Source organism: Protomyctophum parallelum (assembly GCF_964188405.1).
Source record: "Protomyctophum parallelum genome assembly, chromosome: 21".
NCBI classification, from domain to species: Eukaryota; Metazoa; Chordata; class Actinopteri; order Myctophiformes; family Myctophidae; genus Protomyctophum; species Protomyctophum parallelum.
This window is the reverse complement of record NC_139713.1, coordinates 508,779-521,752: the sequence shown is the minus strand read 5'-3', so window position 1 is coordinate 521,752 and position 12,974 is coordinate 508,779.

Sequence of the window (12,974 nt, the reverse complement as noted above, 5' to 3'; positions counted from 1 at the left end):
TACCCCAAATCTCGGACACTCGCTCACTCCCAATTGGTCACTCGGTGTCATTCCAGCGTGACCCGGAAATGGTTAACGTTCCATTTGTTAAAGTGCTCCATCGAGGAGGAGAGCGGAGTCGAGTGGAGGAGCCGAGTGGAGCGAGTGTACATCAGGTGCAGGCTCGGTGGGGTATTTTGTCTCCTCGCAGCGGATTTCCGCATCACGTGTATTTGTTTTTTTCCTTCTCCAGTGACATAAGTCCGCCTCCTCCACATGTGGCACAAAAACACTGCTTGAAACCCGATACTATGCACCCCCCCACCCCACCCCATCCACTAGCTGCCGGCCGGCTGACTGGCTGAAGTCGCTGACCCAACGGCCAACACACACATGCACGCACTGTTCAACTGTTTGTTGAAGAGACACATTTTCGCTGAATGAATAGAGCTTCATAATGATAAAGTAGCCTATCTAGCCTACATATGTGAAAGTGAAAGGACCACAACAAGCCACTGGCTTTATTGCGTTGTGTGATATAAGCATAATAAAAGTAGGATATATAAATTAGGCCGGCTATATTGTGCGCACCTCAAAAGCTATAGTTCATTTATCTCTGTGCATGCCTGAATGCACAGACTTCTATGAATGGGTGACAAAAATGTATTTATTTATATGTGGACTGAACTGAATATGTAAGTCAGAGAGACTATACCTAATTCCTGTTATAGTGTCCGTTATTTGCAAAGACCGCGGAGGAGGACTGACTGTCGGAGAAGGGGGGGGGGGGTGATTTATACGTGTGCGCATCCTGGCGCTTATTCACTATTTCAGGAATAAATAGCCTTGCCTTGCACATGTTACCAATACATACACATTGGCCTCGGACCCTCGGTTACATGCACAAAATGATTAATTGTCTATTCTGTATATACGGCTCTGTTCGGAGTTCCAGTGATCCAGTTGTGTGACACTGTATTATTCCACCACTTTTGCTTTGGCAATGTTAACGTATGTTTTCCCATGCCAATAAAGCCCTTTGAATTTAATTTAATTGATACACGTCATTAGTGATAGCGGAATGTGCCGTCGCTTTGAAATGACAGCATAGTACATTACGATTCTAGAGGAAAATCACTCTGTCCTCGCATCGAATCCTCTCCTCCTCCTCTCCTCGCTGGGGGCGGAGCCGAGGAGCGAGTGGAGTGAGCGAGTGTGAAAGTTGCGGTATTGGAATTTAGCTTTAAAGAGTCTCTGGTTTACTTCCTCATCGGCAAGGTAACATGGCCTTTGAACTCTAACCCATTCAGGACGGGAACTAGTGCTGCACCATTCTTGCCTCTTTTGTTGTTGTTTTAATAATCTGTATAAAAGATCGGTTTCTCCAGATAGGGTAAATGCTGAATATTGGCTGATCACTGATCAGTGGCCGATTATTGGAGCATCTCTAATTTGAAGTGATCAAACTAGCAATAGAATACAAGTTTAGAAGCAGCTTTAAAGGAGAATTCCATGCTAGAATGCTTTCTTATCTTTCTTACCTTTCTTTGTAGTTGTTACGTCCCCACCAAAGAGGTCCAGGTGTTTTTTTGTGCAAAAACTCCTTATTGGCTATTTCCCCTACCATAAGCCCTCAATGAATTGAATGGGGCTATGGGGTGTTATGCTAATTCGCTTATTTCCATCGAAAGAAGTAGTAAAGTGTGCCGCTTGGGATATTATTTACATTATGAAAAGAGGATATATACAAAGAAATTATAATTTTGAGCGATGGAAATAAGTGAATTAGCACAACACCCCATAGCCCCATTCAATTCCCATTCAATTCAATGCAATTCATGTAGGGCTCATGGTAGGGGAAATAGCCAATAAGGAGCTTATGCACAAAATAACACCTGGACCTCTTTGGTGGGGACGTAACAACTACAAAGAAAGGTAAGAAAGCCTTTTAGTATGGAATTCTCCTTTAACTGAATGGTCTCAGTTAAATGTAATAAAAGCAACCTTAATGATCTCTTCAGCTGGTCGGACTAAAACATCATTACATCTTTAGATTTAGTTATGCTTTATTCCATACATCTGGCCCTGATGACCTTTGAACTCTGACCTTTACAGGTGTATAAGAAGCTTTGCCACACCCACCTGTCCCTGACGACCTTTGACATGGTAACTAATTCTAAAGCTAAATTCCAATACCGCAACTTTCACACTCGCTCACTCTCCTCGCGTCCTCCACTCGCTCCTCGGCTCCGCCCCCAGCGAGGAGGAGAGGAGGAGGAGAGGATTCTATGCGAGGACAGAGTGGTGGTAGAATTTTCCTCTGGAATCGGAATGTACTACGCTGTCATTTTGCGACGGCACATTCCGCGATCACTAATGACGTGTATCAAATTCAATTCAATTCAAAGGGCTTTATTGGCATGGGAAAACATACGTTAACATTGCCAAAGCAAAAGTGGTGTCACACAGCTGGATCACTGGAACTCCGAACAGAGCCGTACAGTCTACAGAATAGACAATTCATCATTTTGTACATGTAACCGAGGGTCCGAGGCCAATGTGTATGTATTGGTAACATGTGCAAGGCAAGGCTATTTATTCCTGAAATAGTGAATAAGCGCCAGGATGCGCACACGTATAAATCACCCCCCCCCCCCTCCTCCGACAGTCAGTCCTCCTCCGTGGTCTTTGCAAATAACGGACACTATAACAGGAATTAGGTATAGTCTCTCTGACTTACATATTCAGTTCAGTCCACATATAAATAAATACATTTTTCATTTCTGTCACCGTCATTCATAGCAGTCTGTGCATTCAGGCATGCACAGAGATAAATTAACTATAGCTTTTGAGGTGCACACAATATAGCCGGCCTAATTTATATATCCTACTTTTATTATGCTTATATATCACACAACGCAATAAAGCCAGTGGCTTGTTGTCGTCCTTTCACTTTCACATAAGTAGGCTAGATAGGCTACTTTATCATTCTGAAGCTCTATTCATTCAGCGAAAATGTGTCTCTTCAACAAACAGTTGAACAGTGCGTGCATGTGTGTGTTGGCCGTTGGGTCGGCGACTTCAGCCGGCCGGCAGCTAGTGGATGGGGGGGGGGGGGTGCACAGTATCGGGTTTCATCAGTGTTTTCTGTGCCACATGTGGAGGAGGCGGACTTATGTCACTGGAGAAGGAAAAAAAACATGTACACGTGATGCGGAAATCCGCTGCGAGGAGACAAAATACCCCACCGAGCCTGCACCTGATGTACACTCGCTCTATGCGGTCTCGGAGAGCTCACTTGGCTCCTCCACTCGACTCTCCTCTCCTCCTCGATGGAGCGCTTTAACAATCGGAACGTTAACCATTTCCGGGTCACGCTGGAATGACCCAGAGTGACCGAGTGGGAGTGAGCGAGTGGCAGAGATTTTGGGTATTGGAATTTAGCTATAATCAATAAAATGTCTGAAACCCCGACTTCACTTCCTGCTGTCTTCTTCTGTGGTGTTAAATAAATGGTAAATGGTGCATTTATATAGTGCCTTTATCCAAGGCGCTTAAATATCCTGACCGTTGTTCTAATGCTCTATGTTGTGATTAGGGATGTCGCTAACGGATAATTTTCCATTCGGTTACCCCATAGCTTAATTAACGGTTGCTGATTTTATTTATTTTCTTTTAACCCAAAATGTATGTAATCTATCTAGTGTTCTCTTGGACATAGAAATCTCTATTGCACCTTGTGAGTGTTTAGAATGATGACATCTCTCCATAACTAAATAACACCATCAGGAACATACATTTATTACTTTTAAAGTTAACCGTGAAGCCCATAAGTATATTCAGATTTGTTTTAACGGCTATCCGGTTAGCCATTGACATCCCTAAGTGTGTATCGTCTATTTTCAGCATAGAGGGAAGAAAGAGCAGACCACGTACCAAACAATGCATTGCACTGTGAGCTTGTAGATCTGTTGTTTTGGCTGAATGTTTATCAGAGCTTGTAGCTCGGTTATTTTGGCAGAATGTTCATACTGAGGAGATGTTCTACACACTTCAGCCAGCCAGAGGACAGTAGAAGGCCTTGTCTGTGATCAACAGGTACAGCATGTATGATTGATTGATTGAAATGTTTATTTCACAGTATGTAGAATGGGTACATTTCAAACAAAAGTATACAGGTCAATACAAAATCTACTGCTACGACGATAAAACCAGAAAAAACACTTGTTTACAACAGTGTTGATTTCGTTGACTAAAACTAAGGGCCGATTCATACTCTTTCATACACTTTTACCGCTGTTTCGGCGCTGTAGTGCCGAAATGATTTCGACTCGTCAGAAATTTTCAGTAGCACCGAAGAGCCGACTTTAGGACGGTCCCCACCCCCCCCCCGAACCTCAAATGACGTCACATTGTAGGCTCGACTACAGAGCCAAATGACGTCCCATTGTAGGCTCTACAGAGCCAAATGACGTCCCATTGTAGGCTCTACAGAGCCAAATGACGTCCCATTGTAGGCTCTACAGAGCCAAATGACGTCACATTGTAGGCTCTACAGAGCCAAATGACGTCCCATTGTAGGCTCTACAGAGCCAAATGACGTCCCATTGTAGGCTCTACAGAGCCAAATGACGTCCCATTGTAGGCTCGACAGAGCCAAATGACGTCACATTGTAGGCTCTACAGAGCCAAATGACGTCACATTGTAGGCTCTACAGAGCCAAATGACGTCACATTGTAGGCTCTACAGAGCCAAATGACGTCACATTGTAGGCTCTACAGAGCCAAATGACGTCACATTGTAGGCTCTACAGAGCCAAATGACGTCACATTGTAGGCTCTACAGAGCCAAATGACGTCACATTGTAGGCTCTATAGAGCCGAACCGACTTTTATTTGGCTCTAAAATAGGAGTATGAATCGGCCCTAAGACGAAAAATGTTCATCGACTACCTTTTTTCACTGACGAAAACTAAATGGAAACTAAATGAAAACTAAGCTATGATTACTAAATATACTAACAATTTTGTCAACAGATAAAAACTAAACTTTAAAATGCTATAGGAAGAGATCCAGTATAAGTAATTTTACACTTGATTGCATGCTGAAAATAGCTGAGATCTACAAACTCGTGTGTCGCAGCGCAACACGTGAGCTTGTAGATCAGCTATTTTCAGCAAGTGTAAAATCAGTCATTACGACGGCATCACGGCTCACCAAAGTACATTTTAGTCTACTAAATCAACTGTGGATTTAGTCGACTAAAATCTTATGATATTTAGTCAACTAAAACTAGACTAACACTAAAACATTCCAGGTGACTAAAATGTGCCTGAAACTAAATTAAAACTATTGAGAGAGTACGAGACTTTGACTAAAACTAAAATCAAAATTTGCTGCCAAAAACAACACTGGTTAACATCAGGGTCCATTGCAGCTGTCCGTAGGTGCTCTTTTTGAGAGCGGGTTTGAAGGAGTCTAGGGATTCACACCTAACTTTATATGGCATAGGAGTGAAATGCATCACAGTTTACAAGTAAAAAAAATGGGTGAAGTTTGTTTTTGTGCATAGTTCCAACATTGTCTGTCTGTCCACCTATCATTAATTCATTCATTTAAATTAAACAATTATGAATAATTCATATTATATTTGTAATGCTTATGAATATGGTCCTTGACTATTTCTAGGCTATGCATTTTATGTATTACAATGTGTTCTTGCATAATGTAAATCACTGGATAAAGCCTGATAAATGGATTAATGCCTGATAAATGCCTACATTGTAATATAAATACTAGTTTTGGTTTAAAGTTAAAGTAATAAACTACTAGTTGTAGTTATATAGAATTTAACATTACACTAATTTAATTAACAAACATTAATTTAAAGTTTGTAAATGCTGTCATTAAAATGCTTACTATAAAAAAAATACTAAAACCGCTAAAATACTAACATTCATGGTCATAAGCTCATAAAACATAATGCATAGTGATTCCATGATTCATAATAAAGTAACAAGAGCAGGCTCTGAATGAGAAGAGCCGCCGGGCGAATCCCCGTCATTAAGAACGGACGCAGAACGGATCGTTCACGGAAGTGACCGGATCGGTTTCGTTCACCAAAAAGAACTAGTTCTTTTGATTCGTTCGTTCATGACCGACTCATCTCTACGCTACACTGGACCATTGATTGATTGATTGAACACAGCTGGTGCAAACAATTCGTCTCACTCAGGAGTCTGTACACTTATATAATGTATTACTACATAGCCTACATAGTTACTGTACTATACTATAACTCTACACTTGCAGCTCATATTGTCAGTGTTTAGTTGTTATTTATAATAATAATTATTATATATCGCGGTGCTGTTGTGTGGAGCCATGGAAGGACAGACGCTCCAACATTCTGAGAACTTCAACAACTCCAGAAGAACAGAACGGGGTTTTCCACAACAAGAAGTAAATGTAAAGAACGAGAGGCCAAACGGATAATAATAATAATAACAATAGCGGTCAATGTAACGAGGTATTTTATTTCAGAGTTCTCTGTGTTGTGTTTACTCTGACGAGTTCAGCTGCGCATTTCTATTTTCTATTTACATGTATGTGTGTTTGGTCAGTCTAATATTGGACCGTTCAGCTGCGCATTATTTCTACATGTTTTTCTACTGTATCATACAGTAGAAGAGCCTATTAGCCTAATATTACTGACATACATACAGTCTGTATGTATGTCAGTAATATTGGGCGCGTTCTGAAATGAGCAACAATACAAACTAATAGGCGAGTTAATGCTTTAGCTCCGAGAGGAGGGTCCGTGTCAGGATATCCCTGAGCAGGTAGAAATGGAGTCGAGCCGTACTTAACCAGTGGGTTAAATATCGTTTCCCTAAAAAGTAAAGGTATCAGAACCGGGGATGAAACAACCTAACAAAGCTCATGAAGACAAACAGGACCATGTTTTCACAATGCAATCTTACGGAAGCAGAACTGCGCATGCGGACGAGGGTTGACTGGACTACATTTTCATTTAAGTCTGATTTAAGCGCTTGTTTCACCCCTGACTTAATATTTTACATTCCTGTGTGAAGTTTACCAACTCTATCTCTGTTCTGATATGTTTACTTTTAGATAACGATAATGTGAACCAGGTTTAATCCATTGTTTGTGGACGGCTCGACTACAGGAACCTCATCTCGGCTCGACTGTGTGTGTGTGTGTGTGTGTGTGTGTGTGTGTGTGTGTGTGTGTGTGTGTGTGTGTTTGCGCGTGCCTACACGTGCGCAGATGATAAGGTACAGTGTAAGAAAAGAGAGAAGTACTGTCACTTAATTTCAGCTCCATTTACAACATATAGAAGAAAATATAGGCTTTGCTGCCACCTAGTGGTGACAATGGACAATCACAGAATGATACATCAAGTGATGTATGCGGTCTGCAGATTGTGTGTATGGTCCTGAATAATTATGTTACATTTCAACAATGAGAAATTCAGATCCTTCCTTCTTAGGATATCATCTTAAAGTGTACATTTTATCCTCAATAACAACACTCCCCCCACCTATCTCTCTCCCCAGCCCCGTGTGCCCCAGTGAGTGTTAATGCCAGTCTGGTTTGTTCCAACTCAGCCAATGTGAACTGGCAAAGAAGTCCCAGTGCCACATCTTACAATGTGACTGCAGTGGGTCAGGATGGACACATACATGGCTGCTCCACCAACAGTACCAGCTGTCAGATACCCAACATGCACTGTGGCCAGAACTATACCATCACAGTGACACCATATGCTGACTCATGTGCTGGGAATCCCAGCATTCCTCTTCACTTCAGTGCAGGTACACAGGGAGAACAAAATATGTACTAACTAGAAAGGTGTAATTTTGGGAAATTGAAAGTGTGGTTGCATTGACACAAGTCACGAGGAATCCACTGGGAACTGAATTCTGTCTTACCATTATATATTTAATACATAATATAATATTATATATTGCGATATCATGTGAAGCATGACAACAGTGACAACAGTCAGTGTGTGAAACATGAAAAAGAATTCCGGACCGAGAACAATAGTGTGTTTCCTCTAGCAACCACACTAATGCGACTAAAGACTATGTACTAATATGAACAGTCTCCAACAGACTAATTTGATAGACTAATTAAGATGCTCAGCATACGTTTTGTACTTTTGTTTGATCAATTGAAGCACAAATTAAAGAGAATAATCATTCTTTCTCTCCACTTCTTCCCTCCATCTCTCCAGGTCCCTGCGCCCCCAGTAATGTTTCTGTTTCTGCATCATGTGGGGCTAGCACAGTGTCCTGGTCCCCTGTTTCAGGGGCCAACATGCACATAGCAACAGCAACGGACACGAACACACCTGTAACTCAAGCACTGCAAACACCTGCTCTTTCACTGATTTACACTGTGGTGGAAACTACTCTGTCAGTGTTGTAGCTGTTGACAGAGGTTGTCACAGTGAACCAAGTTCAGCTGTGGAACTGAAATCAGGTGAGAAGATGTTCACGAAAAACACTAATGCTGCTTTTGACCTGTTAGGTTTATTCATGTTCTCTTCCGAAAGATTTATTTGGAATGAATGGATTCGAACCTAGGTTGGACTTAGTGACTTGATTGCTAAATGAATAAACAAATACATAATATAGTAGAACATTTTACTTGAAAACGTTTCTGAAAGTGTGTGATTTCCTTTCGAAATTAATTTAATTCCTTGAACATCATTATGATATAACAACATGTCAACATTGTGTTTTGCCTTTGTCTCTTCTCAGTTCCGTGTGCCCCAGTGAATGTTAATGCCAGTCTGGCGTGTCCCAACTCAGCCCATGTGACCTGGGTAGGAAGCTCCAGTGCCACATCTTACAATGTGACGGCAGTGGCTCAGGATGGACACATACATTACTGCTCCACTAACAGTACCGGCTGTCAGATACCCAACAACATGCACTGTGGCCAGAACTATACCATCACAGTGACACCATATACTGACTCATGTGCTGGGAATCCCAGCACTCATCATCACTTCATTGCAGGTATTCAGAGAGAACAAGATTTAAAATCTTAAAGCTATGCATCTGAACAGTCTTCAACAGACTTTTAGAACATTGTTTTTAATCAGTTTTTTCTCTCCACTTCTTCCCTCCATCTCTCCAGGTCCCTGCCCCCCCAGTAATGTTCATGTTTCTACAGAATGTGGGGTTAGCACAGTGTCCTGGTCCAATGTTTCAGGAGCAGATATGTACATAGCAACAGCAGCAGCACATAATGGACACGAACACACCTGTAACTCAAGCGTTGGAACCTCCTGCTCTTTCACTGATCTACACTGTGGTGAAAATTACTCTGTCAGTGTTGTAGCTGTTGACAGAGGTTGTCACACAGAACCAAGTTCAGCTGTGGAACTAAAAACAGGTTAGAAGATGTTCACCACAAAACACTGCAGTGCTGCTTTTTACCTGTTGGGTCGTTTTAATTAGGTGTCGATTACATTATATTAAATGGCTTCAAATCTAGATGTAGATGAATGCATGAAATTAAATGATTAAGTGGAGGAAGTCAAAAATAAATTAACTACCACACAATGTAAATTCATTTAAAATTATGTTTCCACTCAGAAAACAATCTTTTATTTTATAACACATTGCCATGTTTCCCCTTAATAATTTGCAGGTTCAAATCTTAATTTACAATTGTCTTAATGGTAGTCTGGAGCCCTGCTACATTTATTTTCTTGTTACTTCATTATTAATGCTGCTGTACAATGTTTAACTCTGTATCCGTCCTCTCTTTGCAGTGCCATGTGTTCCTAACAACGTCTCAGTAGCACCTGACTGTATCAGGAACACTGCTGTTGTGTCCTGGTCTGCCAGCAAGGGGGCAGTACAGTACTCTGTGTCTGCCTGGAGTAGTCAAGGCCATGCCTCGAATACCACCTGCATGTCCTCTGATCTCAACTGTACTCTTACAAACATCACCTGTGGCTCCAACTACACTGTAGATGTAAAGGCTATTGATGGAAACTGCTCCAGTGACCCGAGTCAGACCCTGACATTCAGCTCAGGTAAGACATGGAGAACATATACTGTATGTATGCACAACAAAGGCCAAAGGCAACGTAATGCTGCTTTTGGATAGTCTCCACTTAAGAAAGATTTAAGTCGAATCAATGGAAGTGAATGAATGAATGAATAATTATGTTACATTTCAGCAATGAGAAATTCAGATCCTTCCTCCTTAGGATATCATCTTAAAGTGTACATTTTATCCTCAATAACAACACTCCCCCCACCTATCTCTCTCCCCAGCCCTGTGTGCCCCAGTGAGTGTTAGTGCCAGTCTGGTTTGTTCCAACTCAGCCAATGTGAACTGGCAAAGAAGTCCCAGTGCCACATCTTACAATGTGACAGCAGTGGGTCAGGATGGACACATACATGGCTGCTCCACCAACAGTACCAGCTGTCAGATACCCAACATGCACTGTGGCCAGAATTGACACCATATGCTGACTCATGTGCTGGGAATCCCAGCATTCCTCTTCACTTCAGTGCAGGTACACAGGGAGAACAAAATATGTACTAACTAGAAAGGTGTAATTTTGGGAAATTGAAAGTGTGGTTGCATTGACACAAGTCACGAGGAATCCACTGGGAACTGAATTCTGTCTTACCATTATATATTTAATACATAATATTATATTATATATTGCGATATCATGTGAAGCATGACAACAGTGACAACAGTCAGTGTGTGAAACATGAAAAAGAATTTCTATGTACTAATATGAACAGTCTCCAACACTAATTTGATAGACTAATTAAGATGCTCAGCATACGTTTTGTACTTTTGTTTGATCAATTGAAGCACAAATTAAAGAGAATAATCGTTCTTTCTCTCCACTTCTTCCCTCCATCTCTCCAGGTCCCTGCGCCCCCAGTAATGTTTCTGTTTCTGCATCATGTGGGGCTAGCACAGTGTCCTGGTCCCCTGTTTCAGGGGCCAACATGCACATAGCAACAGCAACGGACACGAACACACCTGTAACTCAAGCACTGCAAACACCTGCTCTTTCACTGATCTACACTGTGGTGGAAACTACTCTGTCAGTGTTGTAGCTGTTGACAGAGGTTGTCACAGTGAACCAAGTTCAGCTGTGGAACTGAAATCAGGTGAGAAGATGTTCACGAAAAACACTAATGCTGCTTTTGACCTGTTAGGTTTATTCATGTTCTCTTCCGAAAGATTTATTTGGAATGAATGGATTCGAACCTAGGTTGGACTTAGTGACTTGATTGCTAAATTAATAAACAAATACATATTATAGTAGAACATTTGACTTGAAAACGTTTCTGAAAGTGTGTGATTTCCTTTCGAAATTCATTTAATTCCTTGAACATCATTATGATATAACAACATGTCAACATTGTGTTTTGCCTTTGTCTCTTTTCAGTTCCGTGTGCCCCAGTGAATGTTAATGCCAGTCTGGTTTGTTCCAACTCAGCCAATGTGAACTGGCAAAGAAGTCCCAGTGCCACATCTTACAATGTGACAGCAGTGGGTCAGGATGGACACATACATGGCTGCTCCACCAACAGTACCAGCTGTCAGATACCCAACATGCACTGTGGCCAGAACTATACCATCACAGTGACACCATATACTGACTCATGTGCTGGGAATCCCAGCATTCCTCTTCACTTCAGTGCAGGTACACAGGGAGAACAAAATATGTACTAACTTGAAAGGTGCAATTTTGGGAAATTGAAAGTGTGGTTGCATTGACACAAGTCACCAGGAATATATAATATTATATATATTATATTATATTATATATTGCAATATCGTGTGAAGCATGACAACAGTGTGTGAAACATGAAAAAGAATCTCGGACCGAGAACAATATTGTGTTGCCTATAGCAACCACACTAATGCGACTAAAGACTATGTACTAATATGAACAGTCTCCAACAGACTAATTTGCTAGACTAATTAAGATGCTCAGCATATGTTTTGTACTTTTGTTTGATCAATTGAAGCACAAATGAAAGAGAATAATCATTCTTTCTCTCCACTTCTTCCCTCCATCTCTCCAGGTCCCTGCGCCCCCAGTAATGTTTCTGTTTCTGCATCATGTGGGGCTAGCACAGTGTCCTGGTCCCCTGTTTCAGGGGCCAACATGCACATAGCAACAGCAACGGACACGAATGATGGACACGAACACACCTGTAACTCAAGCACTGCAAACACCTGCTCTTTCACTGATTTACACTGTGGTGGAAACTACTCTGTCAGTGTTGTAGCTGTTGACAGAGGTTGTCACAGTGAACCAAGTTCAGCTGTGGAACTTCACCAAAGACACTGATATTTAGCATATATCTCTGGGAGATTACTTGGGCTACAATCTAGACATGGATGAGTGTAAGAAACGAGTAAAGGGGGAGGAATGAATCATTTAGCCACCCCACAATGCAATCTCATGAGAACTAAAAATAAACAACATACTGTACGTATAGCATGTCCACTCATCATAATACTGATTTTAGATCTTAATTGTTACAATTAGTTACATTTCTTTCTTGTTCCGATCAGTTCTAATCATTTACTATACAGAATATCTTTGAGCCCAGTTATATTGTGTAATGTTTAACGCTGTATTCCATCGTCTCTTTGCAGTGCCATGTGTTCCTACCAGCGTCTCGGTAGCTCCTGACTGTATCAGGAACACTGCTGTTGTGTCCTGGTCTGCCAGCAGGGGGCAGTACAGTACTCTGTGTCTGCCTGGAGTAGTCCTATGAATGCCACCTGCCTGTCCTCTGAACTCAACTGTACCCTTAGAAACTTCACGTGTGGCACCAACTACACTGTAGCTGTCAAGGCTATTAACGGCAACTCCTCCAGTGATCCGAGTCAGACCCTGACATTCAGCTCGGGTAAGAGATGGAGAATTTACGTGCACGAGAACACTTTTACTCTATACA